Source organism: Athene noctua, chromosome 1 (assembly GCF_965140245.1).
Source record: "Athene noctua chromosome 1, bAthNoc1.hap1.1, whole genome shotgun sequence".
In the NCBI taxonomy this organism is placed as follows: Eukaryota; Metazoa; Chordata; class Aves; order Strigiformes; family Strigidae; genus Athene; species Athene noctua.
This window is the reverse complement of record NC_134037.1, coordinates 42,986,196-42,997,089: the sequence shown is the minus strand read 5'-3', so window position 1 is coordinate 42,997,089 and position 10,894 is coordinate 42,986,196. Positions and strand designations below refer to the sequence as shown.

Here is a 10,894-nt window from a genome sequence, read left to right as displayed (position 1 = left end):
TTTTTCTCCGCAAGACTTTGGCTCTGGAAGCAGCTGGTTCAAAGCAATCGCCATGTGATGAGCGTCTGGGTCGGGTTTTTTTTTTTCATTTGGGGGGGGAGGGTGCAGGTTTCTGACCGCAGGGAAATATTAATAAGAATTTCCGAAACAACAGCAGCAGCAACAAGAGCAACCCCCCCCCTCCCCAAACCTCCTCAGCCGTAACAGCTCCCTCACCCCCCCCACCCACCCCGGGCCCACTCCACCCCGCCCCACAGCTTCCCCCCCCTTCCCCTTTCCCCCTTCCCCCCCCTCCCCTTCCCCCCCCCCCCCCCCCGAGGCTGCAGTGAGAGGGGCGACCCCCGAAAGTTGCGCGGAGGCGAGGTGAGTGCGCCAGTTCCGCGGCTCGGCAGCCCCGCTGGGGACGGGGGAGGGGGGCGAAGTTTGGGGGGAAGGGGGGAAGGCTGGCGGGGGGCCGGGGGGGGAGCAGCGTGTTTTTTCTCTTCCTTCTCCTCCTCCTCCTCCCCGAGCAGCTGTTGCGCGGGGTTAGGCGGGGGGCTGCACCCCCGCCCCCGGAGCGGCCGCGGGCTTTGCGGGAGCGCTTATCGCTTATCCCTTAAAGTGGGGAACACGCGCGTTGCGTAACGGGGAGTGCGCGGCGGGCGCCGAAGTGTGCGGGTGCCCCTGTGCGCGCTCCCCGCTCCGCGCCGCCGGCGGGCCGGGAGCCCCGGGGCAGCCCCTCCGCCAAGGGCCGTCCCGCCGCCGCCGCCCGCCTTCTCCCGGCCCCGCCGCCGCCACCTGCAGCCGCTCGGGGCAAGCGGGCACCGCGCCGCACCCCCGGGCGCCCGCCGTCCCCCCCGGGGGTGTGTGTATGTGTCCGTCCGTCCCCCCTTCCCCCCCCCGCCCCCCGTTTTTATAGGTTTGGAGAGAGATGTGAACTCCGATAACAGTTTCTTGGATCATTAAAACGTAGCGTGTAGGCAAGGCAGCGCGCCGCGAAGACGCTGGCTGTCATGAAAGACGCTAAGTGTGAAATCATGCCTCTCCTTTTGTGGAGCAGGCTATTTTTGTAATGCAGCGGGTGTCTTGCTTAAAACGCTTCAGTTATCGTGAGATCATTGTGCCCTTGCTGCTGAAGCCCGGCAGCTCCGGAGTAAACCCCGTTTTTCATTCTCCAGTAATAAACGTGAGGCAAGGGATGACATCTTCCTAGAAATAGTCTGCAGGATGTTTGCAAGATTGGGAAATTGCGGTGTTGCTGTTTGCTCTAGTTGAAGCCATGTCAGTGTTTTCGTGATGAAAACTCATTTTCAGAGACTTTGGAACTGTCGCTAAACTTGTGCATATTTTAATTCGGTATTCTGGGGCTCGAGCTAGAAACAAGTCGTTTTTTTCAGGCTGGGAATTGTCCGAGATTCTGCTGTAGGTGGTGGAATGCTCTGCAGTTTGAAGAGGGTGGTGGTGCTTGGGTAAATGGACTTCTTCAGGTATGTAAATACCAAAATTTAAGGTAGTTGCGTTTGATGAGAAGGATAGAATAAAATGATAAGCTTGCCTGTTAAGCTGTTGTCTACGGGGCTGTTGTAGCAATGGCCCGAGACCGGTGTTTTTGGACTCTTTACATCTGACGGATAGAAATAAAATTCCACTTCAGATGTGGGCTTGTTCTTTCAAAAGCCTGTTGTTGCCTTTTGTATCCACCCGCCTGCCCCCGGTCACTGGGATCTGGGCATTTGTGCAGCGAAATGGATCGGTCTTGTACTTCCCTGCGGTGTATTGAACCTGTGCTTTCAGCATCGTTTTTCACATTTGACCCTCCAGCTTCAAAGGCTGTTCTGAAGGTGCTTTGCAAGAAATGGAAGGAAGCCGTGAGTAATTGGAAAAGTAGAGGATTCAAAAACGAGGATCATGGGTCTAGTTTTCCTGTTAGTTTGCTCTGTAATACTGAACGAGCCGTTCAAACAAATGTACGCCAGTACACTGAGCTGTCAAGTGGGCAAGAAAGGTCCCTAGTGATTTTGGAGATAGGGTGATTGTCAGGATATTTAGAGGCGTTTTGCAGAAATGCTCCACAGAAGCAGAGTGTGCATTTCTGGGTAATGCTGGGCAACTCGGCTGTGTAATCTGTGCTTGAACAACTAAATTTTTTGAAAACTTCTGCAGTTGTGAGGATTGGATGGGAAAGGAGCACATAGAAGGTGCACGGCTGATGCACGTGCTGACAGATTCCGACTGGTTAATCATCAGCAATTGTTTATGCCCAGATCTCTCACACTGGCGAGCAGTGCGAGGACAGGTATTCCTAGTCCTTTTCTGACCCGGAGGCATATCTTGAACATGTGTTGGTATTAATGTCGTGCACGGTGTCAGGGTGCGTTGGTGATGTAGGTGGGAAGCACTCCTTTCCTCTTAGCTTACTGTCCTTCATTTTGCAGCAAGGAAACATTGTCTGTTTGCTCTTCTGTGCTGGGCATGAAGGAAAGTTAGAGTTAGCACCTGAGTTGCTAGCTGAGAGTGATGGTCCAAATCCTAATAAACAGGCACTGACGGTGCTTCTAATACAAGGAGGTTCTGGTAAATCTTCAACATTGTAGAAAGCCTCAGAGACTCATTGAAATTAATGAGTTTAATAAAATCCCCGTACTGTATACCAGACTTGCATATCTCTTTCTGTGTGCGCGTAATTAATGACAAAGAGAGCTGAAAATAAAACCCTGTATGGATAATCTGTAGTGTGGAATATGTGACAGAAGTTGCTTGCCTTTGCTTATTTTAAAACTTTCATTGCTTGATTTTCGGTCTGAAGTGCAGTAGCTATCTTTCTTAACGAGGCTGCAGTGTGATTGCCAGTTAATTATTTTCCTTAAGGTTTTCTCTCAAATATCACCATCCATGAAAAAAGAAATCAACGATCACTTTTTTTTGTTTGTTTTAAAAATCCAAGAAGAATAAAAAGAGATGCTTTCTTATTGTGTGCCTGTGATACTCTTTTTGGTGAGAACTTCACATACGCAGAGATAAAGAGGAGTCCTCTGAAAGCGTAGCTAAGAGACATTTATGGCACTAAGCTGAAAAATGAGATGTGTAACATTAATATATGCCAAGTAATCATTTCGGTAGTAATGACATTTTTATGTAATAAACTGGTGGTGTAAATTGAATAGTGTTTCTTGTGTGACGTGAACAGTCTCTTGTGATTTTAATTTAGTTAGTATGAACATCCTTTATATATTCAAATCAAAATGTACTGCTGTTTTACTCAAAAGAATGCTCTTTGAATGGCTTCTCAGTTTACAAGTTGCATGAACATACCCGTGTTTAGCACATCTGACTTACATTTGAAGGCATGCATGCTTCCTTCTTTTACCTCTGGGTCTGAATTTCCATCCCGTTTCATTTTGGGTGCGATGGTTGTATATTAGTGGTTTCTGGGTTGAACTGTGCTGGGGAAATACACCAGTCATTTCATTAATGTGTTGAAAAAAATTTGAACTTAAAGCTTTCTCTAAGTCCGAGTTAGTCCTGCTGTTTTCAGAGTTCCTCCTGCTATAGATGCTTTAAGAGAATGTAGAAGAGTCTTTCTGACACTGCTGTTCTTTACTGATACTTGAGCAGGTGCCTAAATGATCTTGTTGTAGTAGCTGAATGGACAGTAGATTTCTAACCCCAGTAACTCCCTAAGGTTTTCCAGAATAGTGCTCAAACTACTTATTCAGCTTTTTACAAAAAATGGTCATCATTCCTTTACATTCAGCCAAAAGACATTAACCTTGGCAGCTGCCTGAATATTACGCATTCATTTGAAGCTTGCTTCAAGAAGATGTAAAATGTATGAATATAGCCAGCTGAGTTGCAATGTGTTCATTTTGCTTTTTAGTTAGGCAGAAACATCTTTGTAGTGGATTGAAAAGAGCAGTACTTACTGTGCCACTCTTGGACTATGAATTATAATTTTAAAGCAGGCAAGTAGTGGGATGCATACAAATGCCTTTGTGGCCAGCGATGGACTCAAAGCTCCCGAGTTACTAGAACTAATAGTATTGATCAAAGAGCAACCACGTGTTCAGAGCAAGTAAATAAAAAGAAATGAGGGAATAAGTTCAGGAAAACCTTTATGCTAAAAGTTTACATGTACGACAGAACTTTAATCCATCAAAAATCAGGCTGGGAAGACTCCTCTGCTTGATTGTATTGATCTTTATGCAGAAAGAGCCACAGCAACAACCTGAAGAACACCAGCTGCACTGCACTGGCATCTCAGCAGATCGATAGATGTGTCCCTGTTCGGCTTGAAACAGGTTGCCTGCAAAGAGCTCCCAGTGTGGTGGGGGCTGAACTGCAGCTCCTGCTGCATGCAGCCTCTCCACTCATAACCCCTCATCCCTCCCAGATCTCCTCAGCCTCTGCTTTCTCTTTGCTGTTTACACCTGCTTGGTGCAAGCCTCCCCTCAGAGCAAGTGGGGACACTTTAGATTCAGTGCTTCAGAGGAAGAAGAGAAGGAGGTGGTGGTGGCTGCGGGGACAAGAGGCACCGGCACCTCAGGTACACTCTTTTCTTTTTAGTGTGAAAGGTGACCTAAAAGGGTCAGATCCTCCCGGATTTATTCCCAAGACCTACAATTTGCATACAACTTTTTCTGCTTTTATATCAACTGAACAAGGTGTTTGAAAAGCTCTTAGGAACGAAAAACCTGGGAATTTCCAATTTATCCCTAGTAGTAGAAATGGAAGCTGGAAGCTTATGTTTTAGCTGCCGAGCTTTGAAAACACTTAACCGGGCTGTGATGGGTAGGTGGGTTTTGGTGCATAGGTTCAAAAGGAGTCTTCTCGCTAAGAAAAACAGGAACTGTTTACTGCTTGTCACCGTGCAGGGCTTCTGGGCTGTGGAGCAGCAATTTTGTTTTTTGAAAAGAGGAGAAGCAGTTACGTCTGTTTAAATAAACAAAATGACCCTTGAGACTTAATTATAGCTACTTATTATAGCTGACATCCACTGAGGGTTTCTTCTTTTCTTTATTAGTGATCGCTTTAAAATTTAAACCTGAACTAGGAAAACAGGAACTGTAGGTGTGGAGGTTTTCCTTTACCACGATTTGCATGCAGCCTGTTTTTTATTTAGCGGGTAGGTGTGTTCAGCGTATGTGAGAGCAATTGAACATGTCAGCAGTTTCCTACAAGCTGCTCTTGCTGACTCACGTGTCTGGTGCAGCTTGGAGCTACCCTCGCTATAAACTATCCACAATAGGAGGCGCAGGCAGAGAGGCCGTCAGTGCTGAGCCGTTGTTCAAAGGTTATTTTCAGTTCTCTGGTCACTGCTTTGCTGTGGTTTTCTTCCCCAGTAATATCAAAATCCACTATGTCATTTTGTCAGGCTGCTGTTCTGCTGGGTGCACAGCATAAAGCAGAAATTCGTTACACCCCTGTGGAAGTTGTGCTCGAGGTGCATCTAGATGTTATGGATGTTCAGCAGGACTAAACCTCTGGGGCTTATTTTGTTTCTTTTTTGTGAATGGGACATTGAAAAAAAAAAAAAAAATCCCCTCAAGCATTGTTCCCAATTTGGATGTGGCAAGTCCAGCGTATTAATTGTATTTTCCCTTGCCAATTGCAAACTGTACAGTCTCCTACCCTCCACCCCTTTTTATGAGAGAAATCTTTAAAGCCAGCAAGGAATTCTGATTAAACTTTAAAAATCTGGGTTTAGCGATCTTTAATTTTCAGAATTTTGCTATTTCTTAATATCTTTTTTATCTCCTGTGTGGCAATATCACTGGCTGTTAGCATGAAAGGATTCCTTCATTTGCATCAAGATAAAAACTTACACTCTTCTACAACTGCTGCTTTATTTACAGACTCTATTCTGATTACTCATAAGGATCCTAAAATGATAGCTTCTGCTGACTGATGATTTTTTAACTGATCTTCTTGTTGTGGTTTTTATCTTCTCTCCTTTCTTCTTCCCTTCTTAGTCCATCACAAAAGCCTTTGCAGAAGCAGAGTGAATTATCCATCTGCAGTTGTGGATTTTCTGTCACAGCGTTGAGATTCATAGTTGTCTTTTGTGTATTTTTCTTCTTTTTGTGGAATGGAATGAAAAATAAGCAATCTCTAAATGTGTGAAAAAAAATCAGCTGGTATAAAATAGGTTTTAATAACAATAAGGTGAGTTCTTGTCACTTGTTTTGGTTTTAGTCAACTACTTCGACCAATAATGAATAGAAAACCACATTGAGAGCTTTGTAACACATGAAGAAAATGGGTGTTCTTGGTTTCCGCCAATACAAATGACTCATCATATCAGTAGGGTTTCTACTTCTAATAATAAAACTGTGGAAGACCTTTAAAACGTGTGGTTTTGGCCCCTAGGCTTAGTGAAAGGTTGGAAAATATTACTTTGAGCTTTTTTTAATATTTTAACTTATGGAAGCTTTAGTGATTTGGTGTGCAACAGTGAAAGATCTCATACCCTCAAAAAAAATGTAATTGTACGCCTGCTTGTGGTGCTAAAATCTTCCCCTCTCCTGTCTCCTCAGTGTTTCACGTTTCACCGCAGTGAGTATTGCCGACGCTTAGCCTCGATGTCAGAGATGCACATCTGGAAAATATAATCTATTTATGTCGAGTGGGGGAAGACTTGGCACACTACTTTGTCTTGCTGAGCTGCTGTTATCCACCTCTCTTCCACTCCAGTAAAGAGAGGACTGATTGCTGAGTGACCTGTGTTGCTGTTTGAGCTGGGGTCAGAGGACCTGGAGAGGGAAGTAAACATAAAATAGGAGTTGAAGAATAAACTACAACTGCAGGATGTGTCTGTCATTATCTAGGAGGAAATGCACATCTTCCAGTACTGAAAGTGATACTGAAAAAAGGGCAAATCAGAAAGTGATCTATTAAATTCTTCTCTTTCTCTTTTTTTTTTTTTTAAGTAATAGTTTTCAAATGTGCTGGCATCCTTTTACCTTTGAGGCTGAAATCTTTTTGTAAAGGCTGCCCCGTGTTCAGTGCAATGAAGCAACCCCTAACACATACTGCGTTTTGTTTGAAACCATACCTTGTAGAATGCAAAGTTATTTTGTTTTCACAGAAGCATGATGTTAGAGTATATAAAATTTTAATTCTTCTGTGCAAGGTATTCTACTTTTGATGATGTCCAATCAGTGTTGCCTGATCTGCTGCATTAATGTATAGTGTTGCTGCTTGCTTTCAAGTTTCCTGGTTTTGTAAGATTTAAAGAGTATAAATGAGGCAGAGCTAGTCTTCTCTTCCCTGTTAGAGTGAAAATTCCAACATTTATGAAACCTCTGTGTTTACTTTCTCTGTTACTGCAATATTTATACAAGTACGTTATTCCTTATAAGGATGTGATGGTTCTTTGTTTCTTATTATTCTATTTTAAAAGCAGAGTGCGCTTTTCACAAAATCCGTTCTGTGGCAGATCCTCAGTAAATCTAAACCTATCCCAGCTCCCTTGGTGTCAGTGAGCATATTTTACCACTAAATATTTAAATATATTTATGTAGTTAATTTGGATTGTGCTGAAATGCCTCGGATGTATTTTCTAGTTTCATGTATAACCAGACTGTGATGGAGAATCTTTGTCTTGTAGGTTCTTACTGGGAGAGGCGCACTAAAAATAGAGGCGCAGAAGCCTGTGGATATATAACTTTGAAACGTGAAAATCCAGTTGTTTGTTACATGGCAACAATAAGAGAGATTTTACTATTTTCAGATTGGTATAGCAGAAAAGGCCAACTTCAGGGATTTATTTATGGACGGTTCTTACTGAAGTACACAGAAGGATAATCAGTGAAATACTGCAATATACTGTGTCAGTGGTTATTCAGAGTTCAAGAGGACATCGATTCAGAGCTCTGATTTCAGCTTGTCTTTAGAAAATCTTGCCATCAGAAGTGTCGTGAGGGTTGGATCATGACAAATGAATAACGCATCTAAATCTCATCCATGTTCTGAGCTCTGCTGACTCGGAAACAGGACTTTTGTCCAAAATTGAGGGCTGACCTTTCAAGGGCAACAGACACTATTGCTACTGAATTTTGAGACACTGATTCTGGTCTGCATCATCTCCTCCTCTTTCCTTGTGCTTATCCTGGCACCTGTCTCATCCCACAGTGGGCCAGCCCTGATTGCTAAATTGGCAGAAGATTATTCACTGTGTGTGTAGGGTTAATTTTCTGCTGGTTGAGTTTATTGCAGCGTCTGTCAAGGACCCGGGTAAGGGATGAAATGATACCAAAATTTGATAAAAGACCTAGAGCTGACCATGGGATGCCTGGCCACCAAAGCACGATGACCATCACACTATCATAGCACCATGCCCCATCTTCTGAAGGTCACTGTTGCCTTGCTTTTTCAATGTGGTGCTACTGCAGAAAACCATTAGGAGCCAGTGCCCAGCCTAACCTGTAGCTTGGCAGTAAGAGCATGCCGCCAGAGCATGAGAGGTTTGGGCCATTTGATTCTGGCTTGAGTTTGCAACAGACAATTGAGAGAACCGTTAGAGGAAAACAGAACTCAGTAAAGGAAGTCTTCTATGTTAACAAAATGCAAAAGTACTGTCTTTTGCAAATATTCGAATAATTGTTGTTATTTACGCCTGATTCCGGTCGCTCCTGGTCTGATGTGACCTGGTTGCATCACCTATCTCCCAGCTGTGATAAGCTCTTGTGAATTTAGATTTTAAACCTAAGTTACAGCTGAGGAGATGAACAGACCAGGTGACTCTGGAGAGTTCTTTGATCCAGGTCATTCTGCAATCCTAGACCCTCAGGTCTTCCTTGCAACCTTTTATCACTCTGGGGATGATGGCGAGCATGTGCACTTAGAGATGTTGAGTAACGGGTTTAGTAGATGATCAGAACAGCACTGATCAACTTGAATTCAGTCGGGTGAAGGACAGAGTCAAATCTCTTCCTTTGTAATGAGAGGGTGAAGTTGGGAGTTGGTAACCTGTCATTCTGCTGGGTGCAGCACTGGAGGTTCTCCTTGGCTTGTTGGACTTTGCTGAGGTATGTCAGTGAGCTAACCTGAATGTAAAACTCATGGTAAATTATAAAATTGTTGCATCATTTGTCATAGTTGGAAGTTCAGTGCAAATACAAGCACTCTGCAAGGAAATTTTTTTTGTTTGTCTTTTTTCCCTTCTTGTTCCTCTTCATTTTGTCGTATTATTAGACTAAAAGTAGAGTCAGTGATTCATTCAGTAATCTGTTTCTTGGACAGTTAGTCATCTGCCAATTTGTGTTAACTTTCCACTTTGTTCAGAAAGTGAGTAATGCTTAATCCACTAACCACCAAATTCCAAGCTTAAAAAGCTGTGAGCATCATTCGAATAGTCTCCAAACTTTCTCTTCAAAATTTTTACCATTCCTTAAGATCAAAGTAAGTGAGGTCTGGCATGCGGTGTGGTACAGCTACAGTCCAATTGTTTTGTCTAGTCCCAGTTATTAAAGCAAAACACAAGGTTGCAAATGTAATCCACAAGTTCTGTTGTTCACTAACCCGTGTATTGCTTAATCAGTGTAATGCTTTTTGTTTTTCTTTGCAGCTCCTACTTTCAAGGGATAAATATTGCCTCCTTATTTCCCTCTCTCCCTCCCTGCCCAGACTGCCATGACTTTTTTTAATTTATGTTGTTACCTACCTCAATAATTTGTGATGCTATCAAGACTAATTTAGTGGAAATAGCTTGCAAGGAAGGCTGGAATTGATATTAGCTGCCTGCTGCAAATATTTCTGGTGCTTTCCATGATTCTTTTTGGTGGAAAAAAAAAAAAATATTTTGCTGTTGAAGAGTTATCTATATAGAATTTGAAGCTATAAAGCCTTCCTATAGCGATCAGGCAGATATTTTGATCTCAAGGTGATGCCAGTCATTTCTGAAGATGAACATAGTACTTGTTTGAATCACTTGAGAATTTTTTAACTAGTTTTTCTTTCTTATGGAAACTGGAGTAGCATAGAGTTACAAGGTCAGTAATGTCACAGGAGAACTTTATAGGACCAAAGTCTTTACAGTCTGCTCTAAAATAACATGAAAGGGCCGACTACTGTGCTCAGCAGCAAAGGAATTCAAAGTACAGGAGAGACTTGAGTGCTATGGAGAGGGTGTGTGTGCACAGCAGGTAGGGTGAGGTGGGGGTGATAAACATGGGTACCAAAAGTGGTTTGCTTGGCCCCACACTTCACTTGTTCCTTCCGCAGGTGCTTGTCATCCTCCCCCCCTTCCTCTGCAACTTCAGTCCATTTCTTGCAGCAAAGTCGTCATCTCTGTGTGCGATTATCCTGTGGTGCAGGTGGCTTTAGGGTGTCTCTGGTGCCACAGTTCCGTAAACGGGGAGTGCAAAAGCCAGCCTTTGGTTGTAGGGTCTCCGGGCAGCCTGTAGCTGCCTCCTGCTGCAGCATAACGGGGTCAAAGCAGAAGTCTCTCTTGCTCTGCTGTTGTCAGAGTAAGAAGGAAAATGATTTGGTCTTCAGGAAAATGGGGAAATGGATCTTCCCCTACATTCCTAGACTCTGGTTCTAGAATGTGTAAATACCCAAAATTTCCTGGTGTCCATGTTTCAGTGTGAAGAATATGGCTTCTGAAAGTTTTTTTCCTTGCAGACTGACTTTGCACACCAGCGAGCTTGAATAGTTTGGTTAAGCTTTGGTCAAACAGCGTACTGGGCATGATAATTTGAACACCAGCCTTTGAGATTTGCCCATCCTGATTACATGCAGATTTTCCATCAGCAGTGTTAGTTAATGCACTTGCCTCTTCAGACTGATTGCAACTATTGCAACTACTTCAAAAATTACTTGTTTCTGGCTCAGTCTTAGGTTCAGCTGTTGAGCTTTACTTTTCAGGAGCGATGCTGGATCAGAATTTGAAAATTTCTTGGATATATCTTCTTCT

The 10,894-nt window shown here is 43.5% G+C and overlaps 1 protein-coding gene across 2 annotated transcripts in view; it reads left to right on the top strand.

Annotated features, from left to right (window-relative positions):
• Positions 1-221: 221 nt before the first annotated feature.
• The window catches only part of BACH2 (BTB domain and CNC homolog 2), a 194,616-nt gene continuing 183,943 nt past the window's right edge, over positions 222-10,894 (top strand). For both annotated transcript variants that reach the window (XM_074896043.1, XM_074896044.1), the window contains exon 1: positions 222-363. The gene's annotated coding sequence lies outside the window, so the exon portion shown is untranslated. The remainder of the gene's footprint in view (positions 364-10,894) is intronic.